At 38.6% G+C, this 11,604-nt stretch overlaps 1 pseudogene across 1 annotated transcript; it reads left to right on the forward strand.

The window, feature by feature from the left end:
- The first annotated feature begins 2,237 nt into the window (after window positions 1–2,237).
- LOC306670237 (cysteine-rich PDZ-binding protein-like) lies at window positions 2,238–10,387 on the forward strand (annotated as a pseudogene). The gene is made up of 2 exons (XR_013766751.1): window positions 2,238–2,303; window positions 9,542–10,387. The product of XR_013766751.1 is annotated as a cysteine-rich PDZ-binding protein-like (transcript).
- The last annotated feature ends 1,217 nt before the right edge of the window (window positions 10,388–11,604 follow it).

Raw genomic sequence — 11,604 nt, forward strand, 5'->3', positions numbered from 1 at the left:
TTGTAAAAACTTGAAGAATGCGTGCAACTTAAAAAAAATACCCAGAACTTTCCGGCATGATCCCCAATTGTTTTTACGTTCATTTCTGGTAACACTGAATGACGTTCTTGGCATTCACTCTTTTTTCTTCTAGCAATGTTGGTTGGATTTAGGGGAACACGTGATCCAGGCAGGCTCAGTTGAATTGGTCCCCCAGCATTTGTTTTGGGACTGGATTGCACAAAGCTGGAAAAATGAAACCCATGCACCTCAGAGGTGGTATCCTGCAGATCATCCTGTTCCTGCCACACAGAGCTCTGGGGCCACTAAGGTTACAGACAGTTCCTGTGTGGTTGTCAGCTTTTCTTTGACTCTAGGACCAGCCACAGGTCTGTTCGCATTCCTTCTTTGCCTGTCAGACAGAGATGATGTCTTGTGTGTAAAGAACCATTTCTATCACTACTGTAAGTGGTCTGTTTTACTCAATCCTTTTAAAGCTTCATGCAATTACAGTCCAAGTTCCAATTGAATAAATAGGCCAGAGACAGAATCTACGTAATATAAAAGGACTTGGTAGATGATAAAGTTATGTACCATAAAGGAAAAGGGAAAAGAACAGGATATATAGGAAAAATTGACAGTTTATGGGTGAAATCTATTTAATTCTCATACTTAGTACCTTATACTACAGTAAATATAAAAATGAATCTGAAGTGAATTAAAGCATTGTCTCAAAAATAGTTTTTAGTTGTAGATGGACACTATAACTATATTTTATTTATTTATTTTTATGTGTTGCTGAGGATCGAACCCAGTGCTTCACACATGCTAGGCAAGCTCTCTACCACTGAGCCACAACCTTAGCCCAAGTATTAATTTTTGTGAGAAGGAAAAATACAGGGAAACTATATGAACGTTGAAAAGTTGTGATTACATCTCTGATTTATGCATGACTTCATAAGCATAAAGAAACTGAAGAAACTGAAGAAATGCGACAGAAATAGATTTAACAAGAAGAGAGATCAGTGGCGTAGAGGAAGGAGACTGAGGGGGAGCAAGGAGGCAGGGGAAAGGGGAAGAACGGTGGAGTGAATCTGAGCTAAATTTCCTATGTTCCTATATGAATACACCACAGTGAATCTCACCCCATGGATCTCCACAAGGCACTAATTAAAAAAAAAAAAAAAACTATAAATAAACATCAGAAAGATCAGTAGAGTAGAGGGGAGGGAACAGGGTGAAGGAAAAAGGAAGTATTGGGGATGAATTAGAGCAAATTATATTTCATATTTGTATAATTATATCACAACAAACCCTAATATTATATTATGTAAAACTCAAAGGAACTAATGAAAAATAAATTTAACAGCATAAATGCCTTGTTGATCTAAAAAGCTAAAAAAAAAAATAAAATAAGGCAAGCTTTTACTTAAGTACCAATCACGCCTACCTAATTGCAGCTCTTCTTGTGTTGCAAATGAATAAGGATTTGCCTGTACAGACAAGGGACAGAGAAGGCAGGGGGCAAAATTTAAAATATTTAAGTAGTGGGGCCACAGCAACACTGCTAGGCCCTGAGCAATTTAACCTGACCCTGTCTCAAAATTTAAAAATAAATAAAAAGGGCTGGGGATGTATCTCAGCTCAGTGCCCCTCGATTAAATCTCCAATCCTTTCCCCGCAAAAAAAAAAAAAAAAAAAAAAAGTTTTATGGGTCAGGCACAGTGGCCCACACCTGTAATCCCACTGACTTGGGAGGCTGAGGCAGAAGGATCATGAGTTCAAAGCCAGCCTCAGCAACTTTGTGAGGCCCTAAGCAATTTAGTAAAACCCTGTCTCTAATTGAAATATAAAAAGGGGGGGGGGGTGTGGCTCAGTGGTTAAGTGCTCCTGGGTTCAATCCCCAGTAAAAATATAAATAAATTGTGGCTTATCTTTAAAATTCCACATGAATTTGCTATTTGATCACATCTATTTGTATGAATATCAAATTGCATTAAAGTGTCCTCAAAGATGTGCTGCTTTATTTGTGACTTCCTGGACCTCCCGGCACATTCCTGCACACTGCAGGGGAGCCCTGTTTGAGAAGCGTGATGTCCTGTTACTTCACATCACTGCCTAGAATAAGCTGCTGCCCCTGTATGGCATGACCTTCCCATCTGCTCCAGCTCACCCTTCAACAGCTTCTCTCTCTTATAATTATGCAGAAGGTTGAGTTAATCCTTCTCAGTTACTACCTGGTGAACTCCTCCTTCATCCTTCAGAACTGGTCTCAGTACAGAGGCTTCACCTCCATGTCACCTAAATGGACAGCTGCTGAGAAGGTAGCTTTGCCCCATCTCTGCCCCACTGGATACTACCGTTGCAGCACCTATGTGGTGGTTGTCTGGAAATTCCAGTGTCCAGCACAGCAGTAACTGTTAAATAATGTCGTTAAATACTGACAGATTCTTTTTGAATTTCTAGAATCTTCTCCCGTCACCATTCCTATGCCTTGGGCAGGCGACCTTGCCTTCCCAGCCAGTCATTCTTCCTACCACCCCCCAAAAGTATGGAATAAAAGTAGCAGGTTAGAGAGGATCTAGGGGGATGAGAGATAGGGATGAAATCTTCCTGCTGAAGGGTTGCCAGTCCTGCTTCCTGCCATTTCCTTCTGCCTGCTTAGAACCCAGGAGGGATATAGGATGTATGTATACATATATACGCCATGTGTGTGTTTGTGTGTATGTATATCTCCATTCCCCCAGGTACTGGGTGGATCTTGCCCTGACAGAACGCATTGCTTTAAATCAAGGCCCTATCTTTGAACCCACTGGTAAATACTATGCATAAGAGGTGGAAGTTGGTCACAGATAGTCCTGTGCATATCCTTTTATTTCCTTCCCATGTGAAATGTGTCTGTGAACATACGCCATTTTTATTTTATTTTATTTTTGGTGGTGGGGAGATCTAGAGCCTTCATCATGCCAGGAAAGTACTCTAACACTGAGCCACGAACCCAAAATAAAACAAACAAAATATTTTTAACATATTCTCCTAATCTGATCTCATTTCTCTTCTTCTGTGCCTAACTCTGTTTCTTTCTGTCTCTGGAGAAGTTATAATAATAGAGAATTTTTTAAAAAAAAACCAAACCCAGGTGAAAAAAAAGACCTTTTTATCCATAGATATGTAGAAGGAATAACATTTGAAATAGAAAATCAGGCGGGGTATGGTGGTGCACACCTGTAATTACAGTGGTTAGGGAGGCTGAGGCAGGAAGAGCACAATTTTGAGGCCAGCCTCAGCGATTTAGTGAGGTCATAAACAATTTATCGAAACCCTGTCTCAAAATAAAAAATAAAAAAAGGGTTGGGGATGTGGATCACTGGTAGAACCCCCACCCCTTCAATCCTCAGTACAAAAAACAAACAAATAAACAAAACTCCTTTGGTGGATTGAGGTAGAAGCTAGTTTTGAGAATTTGAAAATGGAAATAGAATCAGGGAGTGTAGATGATTGTAGGGTAGTCAGATAGCTCAGCAGGAGAGCTTGAATTTCTGGTGGCAGCAATCTGAATGGCAACATAGCTTCTCCAGCAGGACTCAGTGGTCCCAGGTAGAAGGGGGTGGGGCATAAAGGGGTGTCTTGTAGATTAGACACAAAAAGCCCTACACTTCTCAGTAAGCACCAAGGTAAACAATTGTGATCACGTAGTTTGTTTAGAGGATTTGGCACCTGAAATACCCAGAATTATCTACAATAGATTAAATAATTTCCTTACATTTTGTTTGAAATATTCGAAATGTTACATATATTTGTAAAATTAGTCTGAAATTTTATCTCAACCTTGAAGTGTACACATCCACTTTTGTTTGTGTTTTACAAAGTTCACTTCAATGAATTGTCACATTTCTCAATAATGACAAATTAGGATATGGTATTATAGTAATAAAAATCATAGAGCAACATGACATAAAATAATAGTAATAAAAATAATAGCAATAGAAATAAAATGTTTTAAAAAACAGTAGTGATAATAGTAATAAAAATAAATAGAAAGTGCAATATGACTTCCTGGAGTGATTTTTTCTTTTTTCTTTTTGCTATTCTGGTGATTGAACCCAGGGGCTCATGCATGCTAGGCAAGTGCTGTATCATTGAAGTATATGCCCAGCTCCCAGCAACGCCTGCCCCCTTTTTAAAATTTTGAGTTCTCACTAAGTTGCCCAGGTTGGCCCTGATCTTGCAATCCTCCTGCGTTAGCTTACTGAGTATCTGGGATTACAGTGTACTTCATTATGCCTGGCTAGAGGGGTTTTTTGTTTGTTTTTGGTGTTTATCTTGGTGTTTCTTTTTTATTTATTTTACTGAACTTTTTAACTTGGAAAAATTTTAGAACTCAGAAAAATTACAAGAATATCACAATGACCTTATATTAACATTTTTACCACATTTCTTTGTTTATAGCTTATACAAGTATAATAAACTCCTATAAGCAATATTTTTTATTCTTATCATTTTTTCTGAAGCAATTGAGAGGGGGTTATAGGTGTTATAGAACCTTTCTTCCCTAAGTACTTCATTGCATATCTCCTGAGAACAAGGGCAATCTCTTATATAAACTTTGTGCAGTGAAAACATTCAGAAATTTTAACATGGAGACAACACAAACATACAGTCCAAACTGAAATTTTGGCAATTGTCCCAGTGATGTCTTTTAAAAAACAACTCCTTTCTCCAATCCAAGACCTGATTAGAATCATGTGCTTAATTTATTTGGTTTGCCTCTTCAGTTTCATTAATCTAGAAAGGTTTCTCAGCTTTTCTTTACCTTTCATGACAGAGATTTCTTGAAGTATTCAGCTTGTTGTTTTGTTGTAGAGATCTCAAAGGTTCTGAAACTTTTGATTGGGAAGAGCATTAACACAGGGTCAAAACTGGGATTCTAACTCATGAACAACCAGAGATTAATGGAGAGTCATTGACCTTCTCCACAATTTTTTTTCCAGTGCTGTCTTCCTTCTGACTCAAATAGAATCCTTCAATAAAAAGTCTGATTCCTAAAAAACAAACAAAAAAATTGATTTTCTCATCTTTGAAATGGGGATAAACTGCATAGGGGTGCCATACGTGTAATCTCAGTAACTCAGGAGGCAGAAGAATTTGCAAGTTTGAGGCCAGTCTCAGCAATTTAGTGAGAACCTGTCTCAAAATAAAAAATAAAAAGGGCTGTGAAAAAAAAAAAAAAAAAGAAAGAAAGAAAGAAAAAAAAGAGAAGAAAAATTACTTGATTATTTGGGATAATGTTGCTTATTTGTTGGAAGATAAAATGAAAAGGGTCTTCCATGTGAATCAGTTCAACAGATTTTTTTTTTTTTTTTTTTTTTTATTGGTACCTGGGATTGAACCCAGCAGTACATAACCACTTAACCACTGAGTCACATCCCCAGAACTTTTAATTTTTTATTTTGAGACAGGCTCTTGCTAAGTTACTGAGGGTCTTTCTAAATTGCTGAGGCTGACTTTGAACCTGCAATCCTCCTGCCCTCAGCCTCCTGAGCCTCTGGGATTACAGGTATGTACTACAGTGCCCAACAGTGCAACAGATTTTTAATTGTCATCCTTGGTACATGTTATCCTTCCTGATAGAAAGAATAACATCTCTGTCTTTCCTTCCTTCTGCTCCCCTCTCTCTTCTCTCTCTCTCTCTCCACACACACACACACACACACACACACACACACACACACACACACACACGCAGCCTCACCACTAGCATTCCTTAGATGTAATATAACAACATAGCACCAATAGTTAATTAGTAAGGAAGAAATAACACGTGGAAGATTTCTCATTCCTGAGGGCTGGACCATTAAGAGACATATTGTCTGAATCACCCTGGCCCTCCCCCTGCCCATGGCTTCTCACTTAATGCAAAACCAGGCCTAGTCACTTAGGCAGGAAGGAAAGATAAGGGGGGAGAGAACTGGAGAACAAAAGAGAATTTAACCTATAAAAGATGTAGGGTGCGCTCACTTCTTGGGACTTTAGAACATCAGCCATGGCCCCCTTCTTCCTGCCGGGAATTATTAAAAAAAAAAAAAAGAGACATATTGTCTAGAGCTTTTTTGGTGGCTTTGTTCTGAGGAGCAATAGATGTAAGATATAAAACCATAACATGACAGGGGACCTTAGAAAAATTCTAGGTCCAATTGTTCATCTCATGCCACACAACTAATTCAGAGTCAAACTAGATATGCAGGTTTTGGCTCTCAGTGCTCTTGACCTCAGAAGACCCAAGTTTACCCAGACACCAGGAAGCCAGTCAATTCAGTAAAGGAATGTCATTATAGGGATAAACCCACCAGGGTCAGTTTGGTCATCTACCTCACTGTAAGGGCTTCTGAAAGAAAGGGCTACTAAGGTTGAATTGGAGTAAGCAGACTTGGTGCAGGTGGCCTCAGGGCCCCTGCTACCTCTCCCCAGGCAGGTAGCTCAACTCAGGAGGCAGCAGACAGAATTGCTCTGCCGCAGGGAGCGTCACTGCTTTATTTATATAGAAAACACTTTTTAGAAACATTTTTAAACTTGCAGAAAGATTGCAAAAATAAAAATAGTACAAAGAACACACAAATGCCTTTTACCCAGATTTGCCTATTAACATTTAACTGCATTAGCCTTATGTGTGCACTCCTTTTATTTATATAAAATATTATAAACTTATTTTTAAATTATTCTTTGAATAGGCATCATCTTAACCATTTGTTAGTGTGCAGTTCAGTGTCACCAAGTTCATTCACAAAGCTGAGCTGCCCTGGCCACCATCCAGCCATAGAGCTTCTCACCTGGCAAAATTAAAACTTGTACCTGTTAATACACACACACACACACACACACACACACACACACACACACACACAAACCAACTTCACATGCTCATTTTTTTTCTGAACCACTTGAGCATATATTATATTACTTTTCCCCCTTTAGATACTTCAGTGTTTATTTCTTAAAAATGGGAATATTGTCCTATATAACACAGTTCAGATATCTAGTCCAGTTGACTTACCTTGCCCTTTAATCTGAATTGTTTCCACAGGCTTTGTCTCTTATGACAGGAACAGGATTATTTAGGTCTCTAACCTGGTTTTTCTAAAAATAACAAACCGGTTTGCCAAATTCTTGCTTTATTTATCCACTATCCTTTGTTTAAGTCAGGAAAGGCCCAATCTTCTCTCTCCAGGGTTGCCAATCACCCCCCACTCCACAGCCTTTCTGCAGGTACTACTGAGTTAGGAAGTTGTGGTGCTTCATTCCTGGGCAGAGGCAGATGGATGAGATGAGCTCAAAAGCACGTTAATTAAGAAAGTGTTAAAAGTGAATGAAAATAAGAAAGGAGTAAGTAAAGACAGAAACCCATAACTGGGTTTTCCTGATGTTTCCAGGGGTTACAGTCGGGCTGTGCATTCTCCACAGGAATGCCCCGTAAGTGACAGGTTCTTCCGAGGACTTTGAATCTGGGGGAAGTGATGTCCAGCTGCTCCTCCTGTGACTGGTGATGTCACATTTTTTCACCAGACCGAGGAGTCATCTTATTTTTCCACTTTAAAATTTCTGTTTTATTTTCTTCTTCTTTAAGAACATGCAATTAGTCTACTCCTTATCAAATTTTCTCTCTAGATTTGTAATCAATTAATGTTTCTTGTCTGATCCAGTCTCACTATCTCGGTTACAAATGTTCATTTTTACCTCCTGACTTCCCTTCACATTTACCAGTCTTCCCTCAACACTCTCCCGTCAGCAAAAGCCCTCTGTTGTTCTTGTCTATCTCGCTCATTTTCTCTCCATTAGTATAAACTCATGAATTCTTAATTTTTCTGCGGTTCATAATTCATCATATTGGTGGTCAGATTGTTCCAGGTTGCCAGAAAGTGGCACTTGGTGTCCTTGAAACTTACTCCTTTCTTATTTTCATTCATTTTTAACACTTTCTTAATTAATGTGCTTTTGGGCTCATCTCATCCATCTGCCTCTGCCCAGGAATGAAGCACCACAACTTCCTAACTCAGTAGTACCTGCAGAAAGGCTGTGTGTGTGTGTGTGTGAGGGGGTGATTGGCAACCCTGGAGAGAGAAGATTGGGCCTCTCCTAACTTAAACAAAGCATAGTGAATAAATAAAGCAAGAATTTGGCAAACTGGCTTGTTATTTTTAGAAAAACCAGGTTAGAGACCTAAATAATCCTGTGTCTTGTCAACAGAATTGAATAGTACCTTGAGGCATAGCCTTTGGAGTCAGATGACCTGGATTCATATTTCAGCTCTATCATTTGCTAGCTGTATGTCCTTAGTGAAGGACTTAGTTTCTTCCTCCATAAAATGAGATCACTTGTGGCATTAACATCATAAAGTAACACAAGGATTGCATTAAATCACCCATGTAATGCTGAGCAGAATCTGTAGTACATAGTAATTGCTCAGTAAGTCACAACTCTTATTGTCAGTTGTATTTGCTGGATTATTGTTCTTTTTCACTCTTCTTGTTTTAAGTGAATGAAAAAATTAACACCCCTCTTTTCAAGTTGAAAATCATTCTGTGGATAGGGTTAATTTTTTCCACCTATACATGGAGCTGAAAAGACCATTTGGTGACATGACTTTTGTTTACAGGCATGATGGAAAGATTTCTAAGACACTGACAACCATTAAAATAACCCTAAAAGGTGTTCAGAAAACAATAGTGAGAATGTCCACTTGGGGGAGCTATTACAACAAATTATGTGCTGCTCCTTTTAAAATACTACATAGTTTATTGTCTCTTTCCTGTCAAAACTGATATTATATTGTACTTTATGACATAATTATTTATAATTATTTGTATATAAATATATGTGTACAAATATGACATCTGTGTCTTTAAAAGTAAATGTTAATATAATTTGGAACAAATATTTACTAAGCTTTAGAAACTGCTCTAGGGTCTCATTCTGTTTTGGCCAGAGGATTTCCTAGAAATTGTAAGAGCTTAATAATCAGTAGAGTATATAGTTGGGTGAAGTTTATTGAACACGCTACATAGTGAAATGAAAACAAGCCATTTAAAATAGTTGACAACGTTCCTGAGATAACTGCAGAAGGTAAAATAAAAGACAAATGCAATTTTTATAGTCCCTTCAAGTACTGCTCCTCCAGGAAAAAGCAATAGTTTTGAGTCAGATGTAATCTGGCAATTTGGGACTCAGCGTAGCACAGCATTAGGGGGAAAGATCCAGTCTGACAGCGGGGTGGTCTGGGTCTGGGACACCCTTTCCTGCTGTTTGACCTCTGGCAATTTACTCAGCTTCTGTGACTGCCCTTCTAACACTAGAGGGTTGGGTTCTGATACTCTGATGCTGCGAGTGAAAAGCATTCAATTGGTATAATAAGGGGTCACTTGCTTAACTTTTATTATCTTTTGTGCCACAGGCAGATATTCCTTGTTTTGGTGCAGTCAAATCTCTCCTAACATCCAGAATCAGGGTACCATTTATTTATGTAAAACTTCCTAATATGTCATTCATTGTTATGTTTGTTCAATTTTAGGTTCTTTGTGGAGAGCAAGGAAATGATTTTTTAGGAGTGGACTGAGATGTATGTGAAGGTACTGTGGATGGAAGGATGGTCTGGGAAAAATATGAAAAGAACCTTGGTGCCGTTATTTCTCCAGGTACATGGAAAGATGGCACAAGGAATACCACAGAAAGTGGCAGAAGAAAGCCGAATGAAAATAAAGCTCCGACTTCAAAAAAAGCAAGATTTGATCCATATGGAAAGAATACGTTCTCCACTTGCAGATTGTGTTAAAGTTCTGTACACCAACTGGGTTCTCATTACTGCCAGGGCTGTGCCTGCAAAAGGGGCATCTGTGCCATGCGTGGAGAAAGGTTTTGGATACCCCAGATTACAAGCAAACATCTGTGTTGATGTATTGATGAAGTTTCTGTAATTTTACCTTCTGCTTTGTATTTTCAAAGCATAGTGTAGATGTTCAACTTAAAAATAAACTGTTTCATTTTAGCCAGGAAGGTTGATCAGTATTCATTCTTTTGCTCTCAACTAGTTCTGAATTTGCTTAAGTAGTGCAGGGCTCCAGAGGAGAGAAGGGTAGCTCTGAGTTGGTAATTGTTGAAGCTGAGTCCTGAATATATTAGAGTCTGATCATTATCTATTCTCTCTACTTTTGCATAGGTTTGAAATTTTTCGTTATAAAAAGTTAAAAACAAATCACACACCAAAAAGCTCCCAAACCTGTCATTATTTAATAACTTTGAACTTAATGTGGACCTAGGAAGGCATCTTTTACCAGAGAAATTTGCAGTTCCAAGTCTTTCTTGATGATTGGGTCTGAATGTGTTAATCAATGCTGCCCTGTCATAGCCCCTGACATAGGAAAATGCTGAAATGTGATTTTTAAATCATAAAAATGTACCCATAGTAATGGCTCCATCGTTTGCATAATATTTAAATCAATTCATTGATTTCCAGTTGCCTGATACTCTTATTTCAGAAACAAAATAAACGATACATAGTTCAGTAAAGTTGAATCCATTTGGGTTCATTTGTGCTCAGAGTCAGAAGCCAATTAAGATTTGCTTCTTAGCTCTGTGTCTAGGGACAGGGCATCAGTCTCTTTGCAAGGCTTGGGTTTTTTTTCTTCCTTTTATTGTACAGTTGCTGACCATGTCCATGAAAAGAGAAATTAACAGCAACATAAATCTATATCCTGCCTGGGTTCTTTGTATATTTGCATACACAAAATTATTAATATAGTCAACATCTATAAGCATTTTAAAAACATTTCCATAAAACAAAAATCCCAAATGCACTGGAAAACAAGACTCCTTGACTCCACATTCCTCTTTCCTTACTTTTTATCCCTTTTTCCAGCAAAAGTCCTCAGAGTCACCTCTACTTGCTGTCACTGGGTCCTTTCTGCACACTCTTTCCTGAATTCACTTCATGCAGACTTTTCCCAACACCATCACCCTGTTCTGGTCAAGACCATTAATGGCTTTCTCTTTGCCAAATGCAAGTGTCAATTCTTAACCCTCATCTAACTTGACTCACCAGCAGCAGTTGACGTGGTTGATCACGTTAAGCTCTCAGGCACACTCCTAAGATCATGACGATCTCCAGGTTCCCTCCTGCTTCCCCATCGTTCCTGCTTAATCTACTTTGCTGATTCTCTCGGATTCTTGATTTTAAAGGGTCAGTTTCAGTCTTGAAATCCCTCTATTCTCTATCCATGCTCATGATCTTGGCATCATCATTTCTCAGTTCAGTTCTAAATATTGTACAAATGCAGATGCTTTCAAATTTACACCTGACCCAGACTTCTCCCTGAGAATTTCAGACTCTTATATCTGACTGTCACTCCCTGGACATCTTGGATGTCAAAAAGACATCTCAAAATTAACATGTGTAAAATTGAACGCAAATCTTTTCATTTACCACAAAAATGGGTCTCCTACAGTCCAACGTCGTCTAAGGGAATGCCCCCTGCAGGATTCCTGATGCCCAGGCCAACACATTAAATCACCCACATGTGATCCTTGCTCAAATCCTGTTGTTTCTACCGTCACAATATGTCTAGACTCTGCCTCTCA

This window comes from Sciurus vulgaris, assembly GCF_902686455.1.
Source record: "Sciurus vulgaris genome assembly, chromosome: 9".
Taxonomy (NCBI): Eukaryota; Metazoa; Chordata; class Mammalia; order Rodentia; family Sciuridae; genus Sciurus; species Sciurus vulgaris.